Below are 22,497 nucleotides of genomic sequence, written 5' to 3' on the forward strand. Positions count from 1 at the left end.
ATCTTTACTATGTTTTATTATTTTTCCCTCACCCTGTAATATACCCCAGTTCTCACATAAAAACCCAGCAGGCTATTTAAATATACCCTAAATAGCAAGATTCTAATTTTATGAATACAGGATGTGAGACTCCTTGTGTAAAACAGTACAATTCTTCATAATTAGAGAAGACATTTGTTTCCATGGACAAGGACAAGACAACTAATTGTTCCAAGCATCATTTGCATTACTGCATCACAATCATCATCATCACCATCAATTAAATAAGTGATTGATTCTGATTTAATCAGCAGATAAAGTTGGGTTCCACAATTAGTTTTAAGGCCATTTTCCTGCCAAATTTGCATTATAGTTTCATTTAAGTCCTGCAGCACAAATAGTTCACAAATGGACATGAACTCTCTTCAATGTCAAGAGTTTGGTTGAGTTTCAGATATGGGCAGTGGATTAGGATAATGGCAGGGATTTTTGTACTCAGAGAGCAGTGAAGGCATGCCATAGCTATTTAGTTATAGGACAAATAAGTCATTAACAATTATCAATACATGCTCATAAAAAACAAAATACCCCTCTTCACCAGGGTTGATATTTTAATATGGATATCTCCCAAACAATGTTATTTTGTATTTATAGGCAGCTCCTGATTATCTTCCCTACAAATTCCCTCACTGACATCAAAGTGATCTTCCTACAAAAAATACAAGCATGTAACTCTTATGTTTCAAAAGCTTCAGATTTTCTCTATAACTTTCAGATTATAATCTGATCCTTTTAGAAAATCACACTAAGCCCTTCCCCATCAGAGCCAGACTCTCCTTTCCATCTTCATCTTCTCTCTCTCATATGCAACCCTTTCCTCTCCCTTCTCTCTGTCTCATATACTCCTTTTTAGCCATGAAGACCTGGTTCAAAATTCACCTTTGCTAAATCTCCTGGGAATTTAGTCACTCTTCCCTCTGTAAACACCCAATATTTTTGTTAACATATGACTTGACTATGTTCTCCTACCAGATGAGCTCCTGCAGGACAGGGATCAGTATTCATCTTTATATGCTTCTCCTGACCTAGCACTTGGCCAGGTACAAGATAGAATGTCAATAAATATTTATTTTTAAAAATTGAATAAATAAGAAATAAGTGCCTCACTTTAAAGGTGTTGGAACTACAGTCTTCAGGCAAGAGAGAAACATCTTCAACTATTACAGATTAGTTTATTTTGACTACATCATGAGCTTCAGAATTTTTCCCAGGCACTTGCATGGCATAATAAAGCAAGATTAAGTAGATTGTTGTCTGTGGGACCAGCCCTTCTTCATGAGCAAGGTAAAGGTCATGCTTGTATGGGATGGGCTGCTGTAATAAATAATTCCCAAACTTTAACCTTCAAAAAAATAAATGAGTCCAAATTCTATCACCCAAAGCCTCAAAGTATGCATACACTTCTGATACGCAAAATCAACTTAGCAGGAGGGTAGTAACATTTAGCAACCAAGAAACATATTTCAAACATAGTCAAAACAAAGGGTAGACACTCATTGCAGTAAGAAGAGAAATGAATAATGGTTGGTTAACACGGGCATGTTTAATGCCTGTTTTGTTTCAGTTCTCATTACAAAAGCTACTATTGTCAGAGACATAATATAATTCCTACCAGAGGACTTAAGAAATAGGATTTAAAACAGGGCAGGGACTTAGTCATCCAGATCAGATTTGCCAAAGTGTCCAAAAAATTAATCAGTTCATCCTGCACTACAAGAAGAACACAAGGACTAACTCATGAATTATGGAGCAGTTGGTCTGACGCTCAAACCTGAAAGTTTCTGGGGCAATTCATTAAGAAAAAGATCAATTTGTGAAATCCTGGAGGTTATTAAGTTGTTTAAAAGCAGCCCACAAAATTTGTCATGTCAAACCAATTCCACTTTCTTCTTCAGCCAGGAGGAGGTGAGAGGTGCCATGAGAGATGTGAAGGCACTCTGCTCTTAATAAGGCTTTTGATAAATCAACATATTGACCATTAACTAATATGTTGTTTGGTTAAATTTAGGGACAACCAAACCACAGAAAGTGAGGCAGTAACAAAATAAGAGAATCAATCCTTCACCCAATATTTATTGAGTTTCTGGAATGCGTAAGGCACCCTGCTATGCAATTGTAGGGGAGCCAAAGAAAATCAAACATCTGCTCTACATTCAAGAAGATTAGAGTGTAGCACAAAAGGAAGTCTCCCTTAACATCTTTCATACTAGATAGAAAGCATTAATGACATTTAGGCATTATAGAATAAAGGTTAAAAACATGGAATCTAAAAATATAAAAAAAACATGGAATCTAGAACCAAGCTGTCTAGGTTTGAATCCTGAATCTGTTACCTACTAAGAGCATGAACTTGAGAAAGTCATGTGATTATTATGCCTCAATTTCCTCATCCGTAAAATAGTGATTATAATAGAGTGATATACATCATAGGGTAATGGTTATTATTAAATGAGTTAGCACATGTAAAGTACTTAGAATAAGTATGAGAAGTTTAAAGAAAGATTACTTTTCAAGGTGGGTAGGTTTGAAAGGGATCAAGACAAGAAAGATGAGGTAACAAGGGGAATCAAAAGGATAAAGCATTTAAACAGACTCAACTAGGTAAGACTTGGCTATATAGAGATTGAGATAGAAAAGGCTATGGTTCTCAGCACCTAGGTGATTCAGTCAGTTAAGTGCTTGACTCTGGTTTTGGCTCAGGTCATGATCTTAGGGTCATGAGATCAAGACCTGTGTTGGGCTTCTCACTCAGTAGGGAGTCTGCCTGAGATTTTCTCTTTCCTTCTCCTTCTGTTCCTCCCTCTCATCTCCTTGTGCTCGTTTACTCTCTCTCTCTCTCAAATAAATAAATAAATCTTTACAAAAAAAGAAAAGAAAAGGCTCATATGGAAACACAGTTCATATGGAAACACTGCGTTCGTTCAGTAATTACTACACTAACCATGTAGGGAATAGATTTCTGTCATATAGAAGATAGCCTAATTTTATCGTGGCATAATGTGCATAAAAAGCAGAAATCAGAGAAAAGGCTAGAACCCATTTATACTGAGGACCAGGAAATCAGTAAGAATTGCAAAGAGAAAGAGAATAGAGAGAAGAGAAGGGCTACACTGAACTGATCAGAAAAAAAAAAATGAGTGTCAATAAAAACATACACAGATAAGGCAGAAAGATGGAAATTAGAATAGGAAGGATTATTTCTACTTTAATTTAATGTTTATTCATTTTCCTTTGTTTATAAATATGTCTGGCCTCCCTCAAAAATAGCAGGTATCCATTCTAACTAGCATAAGTCAGGAAAGGAAATTGATTCTAAGAAAACAGTTGTATTCCAATGAACTCAAGGGCAAGAAGCCCATGACAGGCTACATGAGAAGACAGAGAGCTATTAGGAACTAGGGTGTTTAAATACTCACTGATACTCTCAGTGATATTCTCCCTTTCTCTTGCTCTTACTCAGGGTTCCATGGCTGTATCCAGAGAAGTTGAAAGTGGGCTTGGCAGGTACCGTTAAGGATTCTATAATGCCTTTCCCTCGGCTATTCCTCATCATATGGACCAGTGCCTCAGACAAAACTGGACATCTAGCAGGAGTCAATGAGTTGCTACTGGATGGAATTGCTGTAAGACTTGATCCTTACTTGTTCAGACCATCCTGCTATGCCTAGAAATGAACTTGGTACAAATTGCTTACTCAACGAATGCTGAGAGACTTACAATGCATGTGGGAATCTCAGTTTATCCTCTACCTGACATGTTATTTGTAAATGATATCCTTTACTTGCTTCCATGTGAGAGATGTATACATTTCAAGTGGTGAGTCATTTGATTTTAAGAGAAAACAATGTCTGTGTTATAAGTCAGAGACAGCTTAGTTTGTTTATTGTGTTCCTACTTTAGATGTACACTTTCAACTACCTTTTTCTACTCCACACCTCAAACATATAATGTTTCAGCCCCTTACTCTTTTTATAAATTAGAGCCTTTGAAGAAAGCTTTTCTCCCTTCTGTCACAGATTCTGTGTTCAGATCTCAGATAAAGCAACCCTTGCCCCACTAGCAGGTCACCTCCGCTACCACAGCAACACAACTTCCCCCCACCTGCAGAACTCACTGAGGTAATACAAAGTGGTGGCCACTGTGACAATCAGGTGTCAGCAGCCACTGTCCCCAAATCTAGCTCCTGCGCAAGATCTGCATGGGCGGAATTCCTTCCCACTGGCCTATCTCACCTATACTGTGTAACTACAAGCGGCTGATAGTTAAATATACCTGATTTCCCTGCAGGTAGACAATGACCCTATCACTGAGCCACCAAAACAACATGAATGGCAAATTATCACAAACTGCACAAGTTTCCACCATGCACATTCTTTATACAAATATTTAGGGTGCATTATGTATCTGAGTCTCCATCCCTAAATGCTTTGCCCCCTCAAGCTATTTTACCTGAACTATCTCTGAAACCAAGCTAAACTGAACCCCCACAGAACATTGTATCCTTCCTTGACTTCCTTTCTCTCCAACTTCAGATCCCAGGGGAGAGGTATATGCTGATGTGAGATATTACTTCATTGAACTGAAAACCTATCTGGAATTTTTCTGAGCGTCGTCCTGCCCTTTGCAATAATCAGACTCTCTGTTGACACTTCCTCCTTCAACAATACTCTGCAGCTAGTGAGACTCCTTATTCTATGTACTTTGCTGTCTAGAGCCCTATTAACCTCAGATTTATTAGCTTTTTTTGTCAACCACTTACACTGCCAGCCTCCCAAGAGGAGAACACATCACAAAGCAAAGAAACTCTAAGAGACACATACATAGAAAAATATCTCAAATAGCAAACATTTACTGAAAGCAGAAAGTCAGATGATAGCACTTGAATAACCCTTCTCCCCCACAAGCACATTCTATAGATACACTCATGGAAGTTGTGCAAATAAATCTCATTATGCTGCCGAAGTGCAGAATTATTGTCTCTCTGAGAGTACTGAGATGAAGCTGAGAATCTTCACAAATTTACTGGGCTGGCTCCAGACACACACTAGATTATATTCATCAAAATGAATGGATTTTAAAGCGAGTCCAAAATAGATTCTTTCAAAAATCTAAGACTTTGCCTCGGAGGGGATTCTTATTTTTCTTCTGTCCTTCCTCTGGCTTCCAGAGAGAAGAATAGAAGAGAATAGTTATTAAAACAAAGACAAAAAGGTAATTTGACTTAAGTTACTGAGCCAGAGAGCTGCCAGATGTCAACAGAGCCAGCAGAGGTTACTGGCAGCTTGGGACCAGAAGTAGAAATTAGAGCAAATATATCTATAGAAAATGTCTGAAAAGTCTATTCAGCTCCAAATAAGAGTGACTTTGAGATCCCTAGGTAGACCTTCTCCTGGCTGACCAGGCTAGACAGCTGTCTCTTTCGTTAGTTCCACAGACACTTTCCTCATGATTTTTCTTCATAAGTGTCATGCTTCCAAATTATTCCACTTTAATATATCAACCTGATATATGTGGCTCAGTTTAACCATAAGACCAACTAGGAGGAACATAAATGAGCTCAACTTGCTACTGGATCCATTTTTTATCTTGGTCATATATAAGGGTTTCTCAAACACACACATACACACACACACACACACGCACACGCACACGCACACACACACACACAGTGAAATACTCATAGCTGATATTCCTTGAGTGAGCACCATGTGCCAGGTGCTGTTTGATCTCATTTAACTTATCCTTTTAAGTTTTATCTTACTTAAGTTTCAACAATTCTATGTGATAGGAAATATTAGTGTCCTTATTTTACATATGAAGTAACTATGACAAAGAGAGAGTAAGGATGTTGTCCAAGGTCACAGTAAGGCAGGATTAGGAAACTAGGCAGTCTAGCTTCAGTGCTCAATCTTTTAACCATTGTTGATGCCTTTCCAAGATGTTATTTATAATGAAAAGTGTGCTAGATACTGCAATATGTGCATTAAGAAGTAAAATTTCTAAGTTGTCTTGTTTCCATGTATTTTTAGAGGGACAAAATACATGGTTATTCAACCACAAGTTACTTATTTATATACTTGTTTTTTATCCTTTAGATCTACACTGTTCAGTATGAAATCTATCAGCCTCATGTGGCTATTGAGTACTTGAAATGTGGTTAATTCAAACTGAGATGTGCTATCAATGCAGAATATACCTTGGATTTCAAAGACTGAGTGCCAAGACAAAACTATAAATAACTTACAATTTTTAAAAGATTCTTATTTATTTATTTGACAGAGAGAAAGAAAGCGCACAAGTAGGGGGAGCAGCAGAGGAGGAGGGAGAAGCATGCTCCCCACTGAGCAGAGAGTCCGATGCAGGCCTTGATCCCAGGACCCTACCACCGTGACCTGAGCCAAAGACAGATGCTTAACTGACTGAGCCACCCGGCACCCTATCTTACAACTGTTACATTAATTATATGTTGAAATGATAATTTTTGCATATGCTGCATTATATAAAACTCAACACTAAAATTAATTATATGCGTTTCTGTTAACACTTTAAATTGTGGCTACTAGGAAATATTTTCACATTGTATTTCCAGTGGACAGCATGGGTTTAGGTTAATAAGGATACAAAAAAAATATCTGTCTCACACTTAACACATAACCTTGAAATAATGAGAGCTTGGTGTCTCGTTTTTATGTTCAAATTATTAGTAATTTTGCACCTCAAAAACATTTTGTTTCCTAATAAGAATTTTAAAATCCAGTTACAAATTGCCTTTATTTGCAGATAGTGTTTATTTACATAGAAAATCCTAACAAATTTATAAAAGAGCTAATAAGTAAATTTAGCAAGTTCTTAGGATACAGAATCATTACACAAAATTCAATTGAGTTTTCATATATCAACAGCAAATAATTAAAAATGAAAGTTAAAATCATTCTATTTAAAATAGCATCAAGAAGTGTAAAATACTTAGGAATAAATTTAGCAAAAAATGTACACGACTACAAATCATGTCTTCTTTTTTAGGAGGCTTTATTTAAATTCCAAGTTAGTTACCATAGAGGGTATTATTAATTTCAGGGTAGAGGTTAGTGTTCCATCAGTTGCATATAAAACCCAGTGCTCATTACATCAAGTGCCCATCACCCAAATACCCCATCCCGCTACCCACCTTCTCTCCAGCAACCCTCAGTTTATTCTCAATAATTAAGTCTTTTTTTTAAAAAAAAAAAGTATTTTATTTATTCATGAGAGACAGAGACAGAGAGATAGAGAGGCAGAGATACAGGCAGAGGGAGAAGCAGGCTCCACACAGGGAGCCCGATGTGGGACTCGATTCCGGGCTGGGCTGAAGGCAGCGCTAAACCACTGACCCACCCGGGCTGCCCTATAATTAAGTCTTTTATGGTTTGTCTCCCTCCCTATCTTATTTTTTTCCTTCCCTTCCTCTATATTCATCAGTTTTTGCTCTTAAATTCCAAGGATGGGTAACATTATACAGTATTTGTCTTTCTCTGATTCATTTCGCTTAGTATAATACATTCTAGTTCCATTCATGTCATTGCAAATGGCAAGATTTCATTCTTTTTGATTACTGAGTAATATTGCGCTGTGTATATATACCATACTCCTTTATTCATTCATCCGTCCATGGACGTCTGGGCTCTTTCCATAGTTTGGCTATTGTGGGCATTGCTGCTGTAAACATTGGGGTGCAGTACTCCTTTGAATCCTATACTATTTTTGGAGAGTATAGGATTTGGATAAATACCTAGTAGTACAATTGCTGGGTCATAGGGAATTTCTATTGTTAGCTTTTTGAGGAATCTCCATACTGTTTTCCAGAGTGGCTGCACCAATTTGCAATCCCACCAACAATGTAAGGGGGTTCTCCTTTCTCTGCATCCTTGCCAACATTTGTTGTTTCCTGAGTTGTTAATTTTAGCCATGCTGACTGGTGTGAGGTGTATCTGTCTCATTGTGGTTTTGATTTCTATTTCCCTGATGCCGAGTGATGTAGAGCATTTGTCATGTGTCTGTTAGTCATTTGTATGTCTTCTCTGGAGATATGTCTATTCATGTCTTCTGCTCATTTCTTAACTGGATTTTTTTTGGGGGGGTGTTGAGTTTGATGAGTTCTTTATAGATTTTGGATACTCACCCTTTATCTGATATGTCATTTGCAAGTATTTTCTCTCATTCTGCAGGATGTCTTTATTTTTTAAGATTTTATTTATATTCATGATAGACACACAGAGAGGCAGAGACACAGGCAGAGGGAGAAGCAGGCCCCATGTCGGGAGCCCGATGTGGGACTCGATCCCAGGTCTCCAGGATCACACCCTGGGCCAAAGGCAGGCGCTGAACCGCTGAGCCACCCAGAGATCCCCTGCAGGATGTCTTTTAGTTTTGTTGATTGTTTTCTTTGCCATGCAAAAGTTTTTAATCCTAATAAAATACAAATCATTTATTTTTGCTTTTGTTTCCCTTGCCTCTAGAGATGCTACACATCATTTCTGAGAGATATAGAAGATCTAAATAAATGGAGAAATATACCATGTTTATGGATTGGAAGACTGAATATTATTAAGATGTCAGTTCTCCTTAAATTGATCAGCACAATTCAGTTATATGAAATTGATTAAACACAAGTTCAACAAAGCCCCAGTGAGCTTTCTAAAGTAGAAGTCACAAATTGATTCTTAAATATATGTGGAAAGAGCTTAAGATAGTTCAACCTACTTTGAAAAAAGTAGAAAAAAATGTTGGACTCATGCTGTTTGATTTTAAAATTTACTAAAATAAAATGGTATTGTGTAAATATTTAAAAAAGTAGATCTGTGGAACAGAATCCAGAAAGAGTCCAGAAACATATACAGTTAACTTATTTTTGACAAATGTCTTGAAGTAATTCAATGGGAAGAGAATAGTCTTGTCAAAAAAAGAAAGAAAGAAGAAAGAAAGAAAGAAAGAAAGAAAGAAAGAAAGAAAGAAAGAAAGAAAGAAAGAAAGAAAGAAAGAAAGAAAGAAAGAAAGAAAGAAAGAAGAAAGAAAGAAAAAGAAAGAAAGAAAGAAAAAAAAGGAGAAACAGTAATTACTGGATAAATACAGGAAGAATAAATAAAACTCAACCCCTACCTCACAGAAAAATTAACTTGAAATGGATCATAGATCTAAAGCCAAAACCCGAAACTTTAAAGCTTCTGGAAGAAAATACAGAATGTCGTTGTGAGTCTTGAGGAGGCAAAGCTTTTGTAATGATGAGACAAAAAGCACTGATCATAAAAATTTTTTTAAAAATTGACTTCATCAAAATTTTAAAGTTCTGCTCATCAAAAGACATGGTTAAAAATAAAAATGCAAGCTACAGTTTGGTAGAAAATATTCACAATACATACGTCTGACAACAGACTTGTATAGAAAGGGAATATACCTGATTATTTCCAGTAGCTTTATTCATAAGAACCTAAAATGGGAAACAACCCAAATGTCCATCAACATTTGAACAGATAGACAAATCGTGGCATAGTCATACAATGAAATCATGCTCAGCAATAAAAAAGGAATGTACTTCTGGTATAACAACATGAATAAATCTTATGCTGAGTGAAAAAAGCAAGACACAAGAATGCATACGCTATAATTCCATTTATATAAAATCTAAGAACAAGAAAAAACAATCTGTAGAAATCAGACAGTGATTCCTTATGTGAAGTATGGATTCATTAGGAAACTTGCTGGGTAATCGAAATGTTTTATACTTTAACTGCAGTTGTGATTACACAGGTATAATTATTAAAGCTCAATAAATTTTTCACTTCCTAACTGTACATTATATGGTGTATACATCTTACTTCAATAAAAAATCATAAAGGCTCTCAATATTATGCATAATCTTAATTAAATATTTAATTTGTAATGTAATTAAAGTCATCATAGGATTAATGCCTGGATTTTTGTTTTGTTTATTGCTAAGTCCCCAATGCCTGACCCTTAGTAAGCATTCAATAAATATTTGTTAATGAATGAGTCATGGATCACATTATTAGTCCTAGCTAAGAAACTCAACCTCAGTTATATACATCATCATGCATCTGTTATGTATAGATCTATTTTTTACAGTTCAGCTCAGTAGAGCTTCTTGGATTGTGGTGTGCTTAACAGACAGAAGATAGGAACTGGCGAGTAAAGCAGTCATCCATTGGTTACTTGGTTATAAATTAACTTTACCAGCCCAATAACTAATGGCTAAAATTGTCATGCCAGATTCTCCAAGCACTTCGTCATTCATACAGGCACTCCACATGTACCTAGGAGATTTTAACATTAAGCATGATAAAAGCTGTATGAGGCAAATTTACCCAGATTAAAAATTAAAATTTTAAGATATTTATGACCAATTTCTAAGGATTTGGGGTATAGTTACATATATGGTTCACATAATTATTCCTCTGCAAAGCATTAGGGCAGAATTATGTTTTTCTAGTGAGTTACTACTTCTTCCTCTGAGATGTGATCAGAACTAGTCAAACATTATTTAGAATTACATAGGCATACTATGTAAAGAAGTTCAAGATCTTTGATTATTTTACCTTCCTACCTTTAATGTGAAAGTCAAGTTATTCTTATGTTTAGCACATATTCAAAAAACTGACCAGGGTTTGCTTATAACAGGCTATAATAAGAGGTTTTTAAATATATATGTCACTACCACCTTCAAACAAACTTCTTCTTTTATAAAAGTGCAATAAAATGGTGAGATAAAAGAAATAGAATCTAAAATAGATTCATGAATACTTATTGTCATTGAAAAACATTATTTCTGTGAATTACTTTTTAACTCCATAAATTGAACACATGCACTTAGACCCTCATCTTGCAACAGTTACCTCTCATGAGAGTATTCACCCAAGGGGGAGCTCAGTTACATCTTGTTTTATATCTAAGTTGGGATTCTGATTATCTTGATCATAATTATCTTAGGAAAATTTTAAAAAAGGAAAATATTTCAGAGAAAAACTATTTTAAAAGAAATTCCATATGAGAATAGGTTGTATTGGTGGGATGGTTCTGTATATACACATTCTGAGATTTTATACATGGTTAGTCCTGAAAGAAGACAAAGCAAGAGAGAATGAGAGAGTATGTAGGGAAGGAAGGAAGGAAGGAAGGAAGGAAGGAAGGAAAGAAAGAAAGAAAGAAGGAAGGAAGTCTCTCTCCTGAAGAAAAAATAAAAATTGTCTAACCTAATGCAAGTAATTTGTACATTTTTTTCTATTTCTTAAGCACCTTAAGAGGTCTTCTTATGCTCTATTCTATTGTTTATGAAAGAAACTGGTTTGAACAGGTTTAGAAAGTAAAGGCAATGAATATTTTATTTTATGCAGACCTGTATTTGCATACAAAAAAACTAGCAACAACAACAACACAAAGCAGTACATATAATTTGACCCCATAGTTCCATGAGAGAGGCTATTTCTGATTGGGGGATTGTGCCTCAGTGGTTGCTAGGTAATGAGCTTTTAGAATAAATGCATTTCCTACCTCCAAATCAATAATCGTACAATGTTAATTTAGAACATGATCTCCATGGTCACCAACAATTACCATGAGAATTTGCTTTTCATGAAACAACATTTGCACAAAACTTGTCCCTGCCAATGTATTCTTGAGTACTTACTATATTTGACATTGGCAGCTGTACTACCACGGCTTGCTCTTTGCTGTTGGATCTATTGATTGAAATGCCATTCATTTTGTGCAGATAAAAGAAATATGGCTTAGCTGGCTTCTGTTTATTAAGATGTGGCCAAGTAGAAATTTCATTTAACTTTAAGAAGGCCTGATATAATTTTCTTTCCGTCTTTGCTTCTCACAGAAAGTATCTGAAATTCAGGAAGGAATTATAAACCATCCACCTGCAGTTTGGTAAAAAAAAAGCCTCCAGCTTCAGTAAGTCCTCTACTACTAGCCTTTATTTCCACCACAAAATGCTTCACTACAAAAGCGAATTGTTTCAGAGAGGTATTTTAAAAAAGGAAACATCAACTCTGAGTGCAGACAAAAGCACTTGAGTGAAAAGAAAAGAGAATGAGTTGACATAGATCAACTGGTACCAGAACATTCAACTGGTACCAGAACACTTGTTTAAAAGTTTTTTTTTTTTTCATTGGGACGCCTGGGTGTCTCAGTGGTTGAGCGTCTGCCTTTGTCTGCCTTTGATTCGGGTGTGATCCCGAATCCTGGGATCCTGTCCCACATCAGGCTCTCTGCATGGAGCCTGCTTCTCCCTCTGCCTGTGTCTCTGCCTCTGTGTGTGTGTGTGTGTGTCTCATTAATAAATAAATAAAATCTTAAAAAAAATAAAGAGAGGTTTTTTTTCACTTACAGAATGATTTTACAAAAGAAAAGGTGAGAGGAGAGAATTACATGAGGTTAGTGTAGATATATTAAAATGGATATCGGTATTTGTCTGCGAGAACTGACATTAACAAATCCCTGCAAACTAGGTAGCTTAAAAATAACAGAAACTGATTGTCCTAAAGTTCTGAAATAAAGATGTGGGCAAAGCCATGCTCTTTCTGAAATCTCTAGGAGATTATCCTTCCTTGCCTCTTTCTAGGTTCTGGTGGTTTTTAGCAATCCTTGGCGTTCCTTGTTTTGTGGCAGCATAATTTCAATTGATGCCTCAGTTTTCATATGGCCACCTTCCTTCTATGTGTGTCCATGTTCAAATACCGCCCCCACCCTTTCATAAGGACACCAGTCACTGGATTGGAGTCCACCCTTAATACAGTGTGATCTTATTTTGACTTAATCCATTTACAAAGACCTTATTTCCAAATAAGGTCACACTCTGAAGTTTGGTAAACCACACTCTGAGGTGGGACTCTATTCAATTCAGTAGTATCAACTAGGTTAGAACACTAGGTTATGAGCTAAAGGAGGTCAAAGACCATCACTGACTAATTTCTACTTCCTCACCATCTAGCCTCAAGTACCATGCAGATACTTAATAGATGTTTGCTTAATAGGGTAGGTAGGTAAATAAATAACAATGACTCTTAGTGATGAAAAACCAACAAATTGCAAGTGAAAAATAAATATAAGTGGCACTTTTGTATTGCATTCTATTTTCTTCTGTTTATCTTGTGTTTCTGTTTGGGGAAAATTGTTAGAATTCAAAATTCTCTTTGTAACGTGGATCAGAATGCACTATCAGGGTCCTCAGCCTCTCTTTGGACCTTGACTTCCATATCATGAGCTCTGAAACAAAACAGCAATATTAAAGCACCAATGAAGATTTTCCTACTTTAATTGAACTAACCTGATCTTTGAAATAACGTGAAAATAAAATGGAGCTTCTTATAAAACAGCGTTTCCAATTAAGAAAAAAGACAGAACAGTAAGCTGTCTTCATTTGATGTCAGGCTCTCTCGATTCCTTATATACTGTTTTTCTAGAAGTCTAGAAAAATGTGTCAGAAAGGTTTTCTCAGAATTTTCTTGCTTTACCAGAGTTATGACAGATTATAAGGTTAGCTCTGCCACTTAAGAGAGAGAAAGGCATCTCCCTTGTCTTTATTAAATGGAAGGGGTTACTAGAGTTAGCATCTTGCATTATGAGGATACCACTAGGCTCTCATTTTCTGAAGGTGTTTAAATTTAGCATCCTAATAATGGGCCAAAGAACTATAAAGAGAAAATATTGAGAATCTTTGTGATGCTTACCATTTATTCTGGTGGACACACCTGGAAATGAATCACAGCTTTAAAAGATAACTACAGAATAGTAACAAAGAAGATTTACAACCATCCTACCCCCTTAAACCTTTCCTTGTTTCTATTTTTCTGTTATTCCAGAGCAGTTAATTGGCATGCTAACCCTGATGTTAATGTTTAGCCTTTGTCAGAAGTAAATATCTGAAATTACAACTGCTTATTTATAAAGGTCCAAATTCATGCACTAGTTGATAACAACATGTTGTCATTTGCGGAATAGCAATTGGACCCACTCTCCAAGAACATTTCTTTACCAACGTTATTTACTGAAGTCTCAAACTTCATTACTGTCTTCAGGTGTTGAGTAAGCCTTTCTCCTACTGTTAAACATACAAATGTCCCAAAGGGTGGACAACATTAAAGGCTTCATTCATAGTACTTTATTATGACCCAGAAAGAGAATATTTTTACAAATTTTAAAATATTACAGCTCCAATTACTATGATTGTCTTTCAATCTCCTATAGCTGGCAGAGCCAGAGAAAAACACAGAATTCATAACCAGCAATCCTACCACATTTCCCTACTGCAGTCACTTTCTTACTTTTAGAGATAATATCTCTTTCTCTCTCCTCAAAGTCTTCACATCTCCTCCCCTCTTTTCATTCTTACCTGGAGACCCTGCATTTAATTCACTGAGACATTAGAACTTCTCAGAAGCAATGAGAACATGTCATGTTCCTACCCTATCTACCATCTGTCTGTGTCTGGGCCACATCCTCTGCCTTCCCTCTTGAAACTTTCAATGGCTCTATGCAAGGCCAGGGATTCCCTGAGCCCATGTCTTCTCACCTACTTGAGTGTTACTCCAGCAATTGTCTTATCTCCTGCATCATCAATTTCTCCATAGTTCTTTTTCTTTTTTTTTTTTTCCATAGTTCTTTTTCTATTAGTGTACAAATGTGCTGTAATTTCTTCCACTTAAAAGAAAAAATACAAACCTTCCTTGACCTATGATCCCCTCCACTACTACTCCATTTATTGCCCCTCTTTGTAGACACCATTTTTCTTTTTTTTAATTGAAGTATACTTAACATATAGTATTATATTAGTTTCAGATATACAATATAGTGTGCTTCAATCATTATATTACTCATCATTCTCTATATTACTCATCAAGACAAGTACACTCTTAACCCCTTTATCTATTTCACCCATGCCCCCCTACCTTCCCTGTGGCAACTACCAGTTTGTTCCCTGCATTTGAGTCTGCTTTTTTTGTCTCTTTTTAAATTCATTTGTTCAACTGTTTTGTTTCTTAAATTCCACATACGAGTGAAATCACATGGTATTTTTCTTTCTCTGACTGACTTCTTTCACTTAGATTAGACCCTCTGGTTCCATCCATGTTGTTGCAAATGGCACAATATCATTCTTCTATGGCTGACTAATATTCCATTGTATATATATACACATACATAAATGTATATACTACATCTTTATCCATTCATCAGAGGATGGACATTTGGGCTGCTTCTATAATTTGGCTATTGTAAATAATACTGCAATAAACATAGGTGCACATATATGTTTCAAATTACCGTTTTGGTTTTCTTTGGTTAAATATGCAGTGATGAAATTACTGGATCATATGATAATTACATTTTTAATTTTTTTTCAGGAACCTCCATATTGTTTTCCCCAGCGTACCAGTTTCCATTCCCACCAATAGTACTTGAGGGTTCCCATTCCTCCTCACCCTCACCAACACTTGTTGTTTCTTGTGTTTTTTATTTTGGTCATTCTGATGGGTGTGGCTTTAATTTGCATTTTTCTGAAATTGAGTGATGTTGTTCATCTTTTCTTGTGTCTTTTGGCTATTGGCATGTCTTCTTTGGAAAAATGTCTGTTCAGATCCTTTGACCATTTTTAAATTGGATTATCTGTTTTTGTGCCATTGAGTTATGTAAGTTCTTTACATATTTTGGCTTTAAATCCCTTATAAGATATGTAATTTGCAAATATATTCTCTCATTCAGTAGTTTGGCTTTTTGTTTGGTTGATGAGTTCCTTTACTATACAACAGTTTTTATTTTTGTGTAGTCCCAATAAGACTTGCCTGAGGAGATATAGCTAGAAAACTGTTTGTATGACTGATATCAGAGAAACACAGACTATGTTTTTTATAAATATCATTTTTTTCTTTATTTATTTATTCCTGAGAGACACACAGAGAGAGAGAGAGAGGCAGAGACACAAGCAGAGGGAGAAGCAGGCTCCATGCAGGGATCCTGATGTGGGACTCAATCCTAGGACTCCAGGATCATGCCCTGGGCTGAAGGCAGGTGCTAAACCGCTGAGCCACCCAAGGATCCCCCCTATAAATATAATTCTTAAACAGTATCTATACTTGCTGTCTCTATTTCTTGCACCCTATCATTCTTGAGCTCACTCCAACTAGTTTTATCCTCACTATTTTACTGTTCAAATTGTTGTCAAGGTCATCATAGAACTCTCCACATTGCTAAATCCAATTATCAATTTTCAATGCTATGTTTCCCCCCAAAATCTGCTATTCCACTGACTCCTGGAGTCACTTTCTTCACTTGACTCACAGCTAATTATGAGTATATATATATTTATATATATAATATATATATATTTCTCTTTTGAATATATATATTTCTCATATATATATATTTCTCTTTTGATTCTCATCTTACTGGCCTCTCCTCAGTCTCTTTTACCAGCTTTTTCCCTCCTTTCTCCAACTTTTAAACATTGAAGCACAATAGGAACCAGAATTACGATGACCACCATCTTGTATTTTCAGCTTTGAATTCCATACTTGCATATCCACTTGCCTATTTAATATTGCCACTTAAGCAGCCAATAGTTCAATCTTATCATGCCCAAAGCCATGATCCTTCTTTTCTTCTCTAAACCTATTATGTCCCTGGAGTTATTCATCTAGGTAAATATCAACTCCATTCTTTCAGTTGCTCAGGTTAAAGTATTTGCTATCTTTGATTCCTCCCTTTCTCTCACACCACATTCTCCCTTCATCAGCAATCTTCATAGATTTATCTTTAAAAAATATTCACAATCTAGCCCTTTCTCCACCTCTTCTGTTGTCATCATTTCTCATTACAATGATTTTGTTAGTGTCCTGGTTGGTCTCTCTTCCCTTTTCTGTATTCCCTTTCCCATTTCCACCAGCCAGAATGATCTTTACAAGACTGAATACAGATAAATGGACAAAGAAGATGTGATGTAAAATATATTATATTATATATATATATATATATAATGGAATGTTGCTCAGCCATCAGAAAGGATGAATACTTACCATTTATATTGATGTGGATGGAACTGGAGGGTATTATGCTGAGTCAAATAAGGCAAATAAGGCAATCAGAGAAATACAGTTATCATATGGTTTCACTCATATGAGGAATATAAGAAACAGTGCAGAGGATCATAAAGGAAAGGAGGAAATGGAATGGGAAGAAATCAGAGAGGGAAACAGATCATGAGACTCTTAACTATGGGAAAGAAACAGAGTTGATGGAGGGGTTGTGGATGGGGAGATGGGGCAACTAGGTGATAGGCATTAAGGAGGGCACATGATGTGATGAGCACTGGGTGTTATATGCAACTGATGAATTACTGAATTCTACATCTGAAACTAATGATGTACTATATGTTGTCTAATTGAATTTAAATAAAAATAAGTGAATAAATAAAGTCATATTTCACTTCTCATTCCAAAAACCCAGGAGATCCTCATCTCAGTCAAAATAAAACCCAAATTCCTCAAATATTAGACTATAGTCTTGTCTTCACCACCTATCTGAACTCATTTCCTATTTATCTCCAGTTTCCTCCCTCTCTCCATTTAGGATAATTCTTCCCAGCAAATCTACTTCTGGACATATACCCAGAGGAAATGAAAACATGGTATTGAAGAAACATTTACACTTCTATGTTCATTGCATCATTATTCAAAATAGCCAAGACATGGAAACAACCTAAGTGTTTATCAATGGATGAATGGATAAAGAAGATGTGATATATATACATACATATACATATATATATAATGAAATATTATTCTGTGATTAGAAAGGACGTTTTGCCATTATGACAATATGGATGGATCATGAGGGCATTATGCTAAGTGAAATAAATCAGAGAAAGACAAATACTAAAAGAGATATTCCAAATGAACAGAAAGAGACTAGAACAGTGGTCAACAGGCACTGAGAGATGGGGGAAGGGGTGAGGTGTTGGTCAAAGGATGCAAACTTCCAGTTAGAAGATGAGTAAGTTCTGGAGATCTAATGTATAGCGTGGTGGTTATAATAAGACTGTATTATATACTTGAAAATTGCTAAGAGAGTAAATCTTAATGTTCCCAACACAAAAAAGAAATGGGAGTTATGTGACATGATGCAGGTATTAACTAATGGTATGGTGGTGATCATTTTGCAATATATAAGTATGCCAAATCAATACACTATACACTTTAAACTGACATAATGTTAAATGCCAATTATATCTCAATAAATCTGGAAAAAATAAAATAATTTCTTTGCTCTTCTTCCAATATGCCAGGAATACTTCCACTTCAGGGTCTTTGGACTTACTACTGCTTCTATCTAAAGCACCGTTATCCATTATATCCATATGGTTCTGTCTCTTCTTTCAGGTCTCTGTTCACATGGAACCTTTTCAGAGAACTCTTTTTTGGCCACCCCATAGAAAATAGTAACTGCAGCCCTGCTCTTCTCAGACTTGCCAGCACTTCTCACTGCTAGATATTATATATGTACATGTTAATTTATCCATCATCTGTATCTTCATCTAGAAATTGATATCTGAGCTCCCTAAACAGGAATTAACTGTTTAAGTTATTGCTGTATACCTAGTGCCTAGAACAGTGCCTGGCATGTGGTAGGCATTCAATATGCATTTTCAATGAAAATTTCAATTTCAATTTAAATGCATTTTCAATGAAAATTTCAATTTCAATTTAAATGCCTACTTTCTTGTACCAACTTCACTCTTCTCCCAACAACATCTACCTCCTTCTTGTTTTCCTCTTATTGTTGAGACAAACATTCTCAAGGCCTGCCATCTGCAAATGATACTCAGAATACTCCACAGTTGGAGTTCCTTGTAAACTAAACTAAAAAGCAATGGAAAGCTGTGGAAAATTTTAACGCTCTTGTTTTAGGTTAAAATTATAATTTTTACTAGGCCTACATAGTATGGTTTATTTTAGGAAAAACATTTGTGAAACAAGGGAAGATTAAAAAAAAGAGAGAGAGAACAAAAGAAAAGTAGGGCAGGAGGGGGATAAGTTAACTATCAGGACTTAGGTACCTCGTAGGTGGTCTATGAGGACCAGATGTGTATGGAAACACTGTAAAGTACACAGTAAAGTACACAGCAAATCTGATGTTTTATTAAAATCATATTTTCTGGTTTCTTTGAGGTTAACTAACTTATTTGTGCTTGCACATTTATTTTTTGAAAGTCTTTCTAAAACACTCCAATAACAATTTCTACTTAAGTAAATGTAGTACTGCATTCTAAACCTCACTGAATCTTTCCTTCTGTGAACAGGGAAAGAATATGGTGGCAGGCAGAGTAATGTTCTCCAAAGATGTCCATGTCCTAATCCCTGCCACCAGTGAATATGTTAAGTTACAGAGTGAAGAGAAATTAAGGTTGTAGATGGAATTCATATTGTTATCAAAAGAACTTTAAAACAAGGAGAGGCTTCTGGGTTAGCCAAGTGTACTCAATATAATTGAAAGCATTCTTAAAAGTGGAAGCTGGAGAAACCCAGTAGAAAGAGCAGTTTGAGAATCAGTGAATGTTGCAGGCATCAAAGATTAAAGGGAGCCAGGAACCAACAAATGTGGCAGATTCTCAAAGCTGAAAGAGGCCCAGGAATGGATTCTCCCCCTAGGGCCTCCAGAACTAACACAACCCTACCGACACCTTAATTTTAGCTCAGGGGTACTCATGTTGGACTTCTGACTTTTAGAACGGTAAGATAAAAATTTGTGTTGTTTTAAGCCACTGAGATTGTGGCATTTGTCTTTCTCTGACTTGTTTTACAGGAGTGGCTTTGTGGCCACATACATGGGTTCCAGCACTAAATAGGGCCAAGTCTCAATTCCCAACCCACCAATTTCTACAAACTTTGGTTCCTCATCCTCACATGAGGTAACAGTGTTTTCTCTATCGTGAGGATGGACTAAGGCAGTTTGTATAAAGACTTAAAACAGCCTGTAACACAGTCTGTTCTCAAGAATCATCTATTAGCTGTTAACTGATCATTTTTCTATAAATTTTAAATATGAATGTATTTTTAGAAGTCAAAGAACTAGTAAAATAAGCTGCACATGTGTTGGGATAAAGATAGGATTTGCAGTCAGAAAAACCGAAATAAACTTCATGCTCTCCTAGCAGTGTGATCTTGGGCAAATCACTTAACTTCCTTTATCTGGAAACTGAGATAATTAGTTGTCCAAACTATACAAAATTAGATATTTAATCAATATGAAAACATTTTAGAAATCAAATTCATACTGCTGGAATTGTTGTACATCTTATAAATCTTTCCCATCCTCTCCTTTTGTTGATACTTATTTTTCTAAATGTGGAATAATGAAGAAATCCTTTCTAGTTATAATCAGAAATCTGGTTAGTTGAATTTTGGTTTTGATAAATTTTATAGTAGGTAACAAAGTAGATAAGAAAGGAAACAACAATAATATTATCTAAACAGGATTTTTAAAAAATGAAATGCGGGTGGATCACATTCTAGAGAGGAATTGGAGCAATTTTTCTAAAATCGTCATAAAGAACTTGACATTTTTCTCTGTACCAAATCTTCTTGAAAAAATCTTTTTTAAAAAATATTTTATTTATTTATTCATGAGAGACACACAGAGAGAGGCACAAACATAGGCAGAGAGAGAAACAGGCTCCATGCAGGGAGCCTGATGTGGGACTCGATCCAGAACCCCAGGATCACACCCTGAGCCAAAGGCAGGCGCTTAACTGCTGAGCCACCCAGGTGTCCCATTGAAAAATTCTTATATCAAGCTCAGCTCACATTCATCCCAATTCCTTTAAATATGCTGTATCTAAAGACTAGATTGCAACTGGTTATATGAAGTAAGAACCCTAAAATCAAAAACTCATTGTGATCCCGGCAGCCTATTCCCTCATTCTCTTTTATAGTCTCTAAATTATTTTTTATTTTTTAAGTAAAGTATAATTAACATACAAATAATATTAATTCCAGGTATACACATATTGATTTGATAATTCTATACATTATTCTGCTCACCACAGTTAAGTGTAGTCTGTCACAATATAACATTATTATATACTATTGACTATATTTTTTATGCTGTACTTTTCATCTCCGTGATGTATTTATTTTATAACTGAGTTTGTACTTCTTAACCCCCTTTATCTATTTCACCCATCCCTCTTCCTACCTCCCCCTGGCAGCTACTAACTTGTTCTCTGTATTTAAGAAACTTTTTGGGGTTTTTTTCATTTGTTTTGTTCCAGTGAAATCATGGTATTTGTCTTTCTCTGACTTGTTTCACTTAGCATAATACCCTCTAGATCTATCCAGGTTTCTCAAATGGCAAGATCTTATTTCCTTTTATGGCTGACTAATATTCTAATGCACACGTGTAAGTGCATACCACATCTTTATTACCCATTTATATATTGATGGACATTTAGGTTGCTTCCATACTCTAGCTATTGTAGATAATGCTGCAGTAAACATAGGGGTGCATATATCTTTTCAAATTTTGTTTGAAAAGATATTTGTGTTTTTTGTTTGAAAAGATATTTGTTTGTGTTTTTGTTTTCTATGGGTAAAACCCAGTAGAATTATTGGACCATACAGTATTTTTACTCTTAATTTTTTGAAAACCTCCATAATGTTCTCCACAGTGGCTTCACAGATACACATTGCCAGCAAACATGCACAAGAGCCTCCTCTTCTGCCCCCATTTCTTGTCTTTTTAATACTAGCCATTCTGATGTGTGAAGTGCTATCTCCTTGTGGTTTTGATTTGCATTTCTCTGATGATTAGTGATGTTGAGTATCTTTTCATGTGCCTATTGGCCAGTTGTATGTCTTCTTTGAAAAATGTCTATTCAGGACCTCTATTTTTTAATTATTTGTGGTTTTTTGGTGTTGAGCTTGCACAAATTCTTTATATATTTTGAATATTAATCCCTTGTCAGACATATCAATTGCAAATATCTTCTCCAACTCAGTAGGTTGTCTTTTCATTTTGTTGGTTTCCTTTACTATACAAAAGCTTTTTATTTTGGTGTAGGCCCAATTGTCTAATTTTGCTCTTTTTTCCCTTGCCTGAGGAGATATATTTAGAAAAATATTACTAAGGTTGGTGTCCAAGGGATTATTGCCTGTTTTAAGAGTTTTATGGTTTCAGTTTTCATATTTAGGTCTTTAATCCATTTTGAATTTGCTTATGTATGATATAAGAAAGTGATCCAGCTTTATTTTTTTTCCATGTGGTTGTCCAGTTTTCCCAACAAAATTTACTGAAAAGACTCTCTTTTCTCCATTGTATATTATTGCCTCCCTTGCCTTAGATTGACCATACAAGTGTAGGTTTACTTCTGGACTCTCTATTCTGTTCTGTTGATCTATGTGTCTGTTTTTT

The sequence above is a fragment of the Canis lupus genome, chromosome 6 (genome assembly GCF_003254725.2).
Source record: "Canis lupus dingo isolate Sandy chromosome 6, ASM325472v2, whole genome shotgun sequence".
In the NCBI taxonomy this organism is placed as follows: domain Eukaryota; kingdom Metazoa; phylum Chordata; class Mammalia; order Carnivora; family Canidae; genus Canis; species Canis lupus.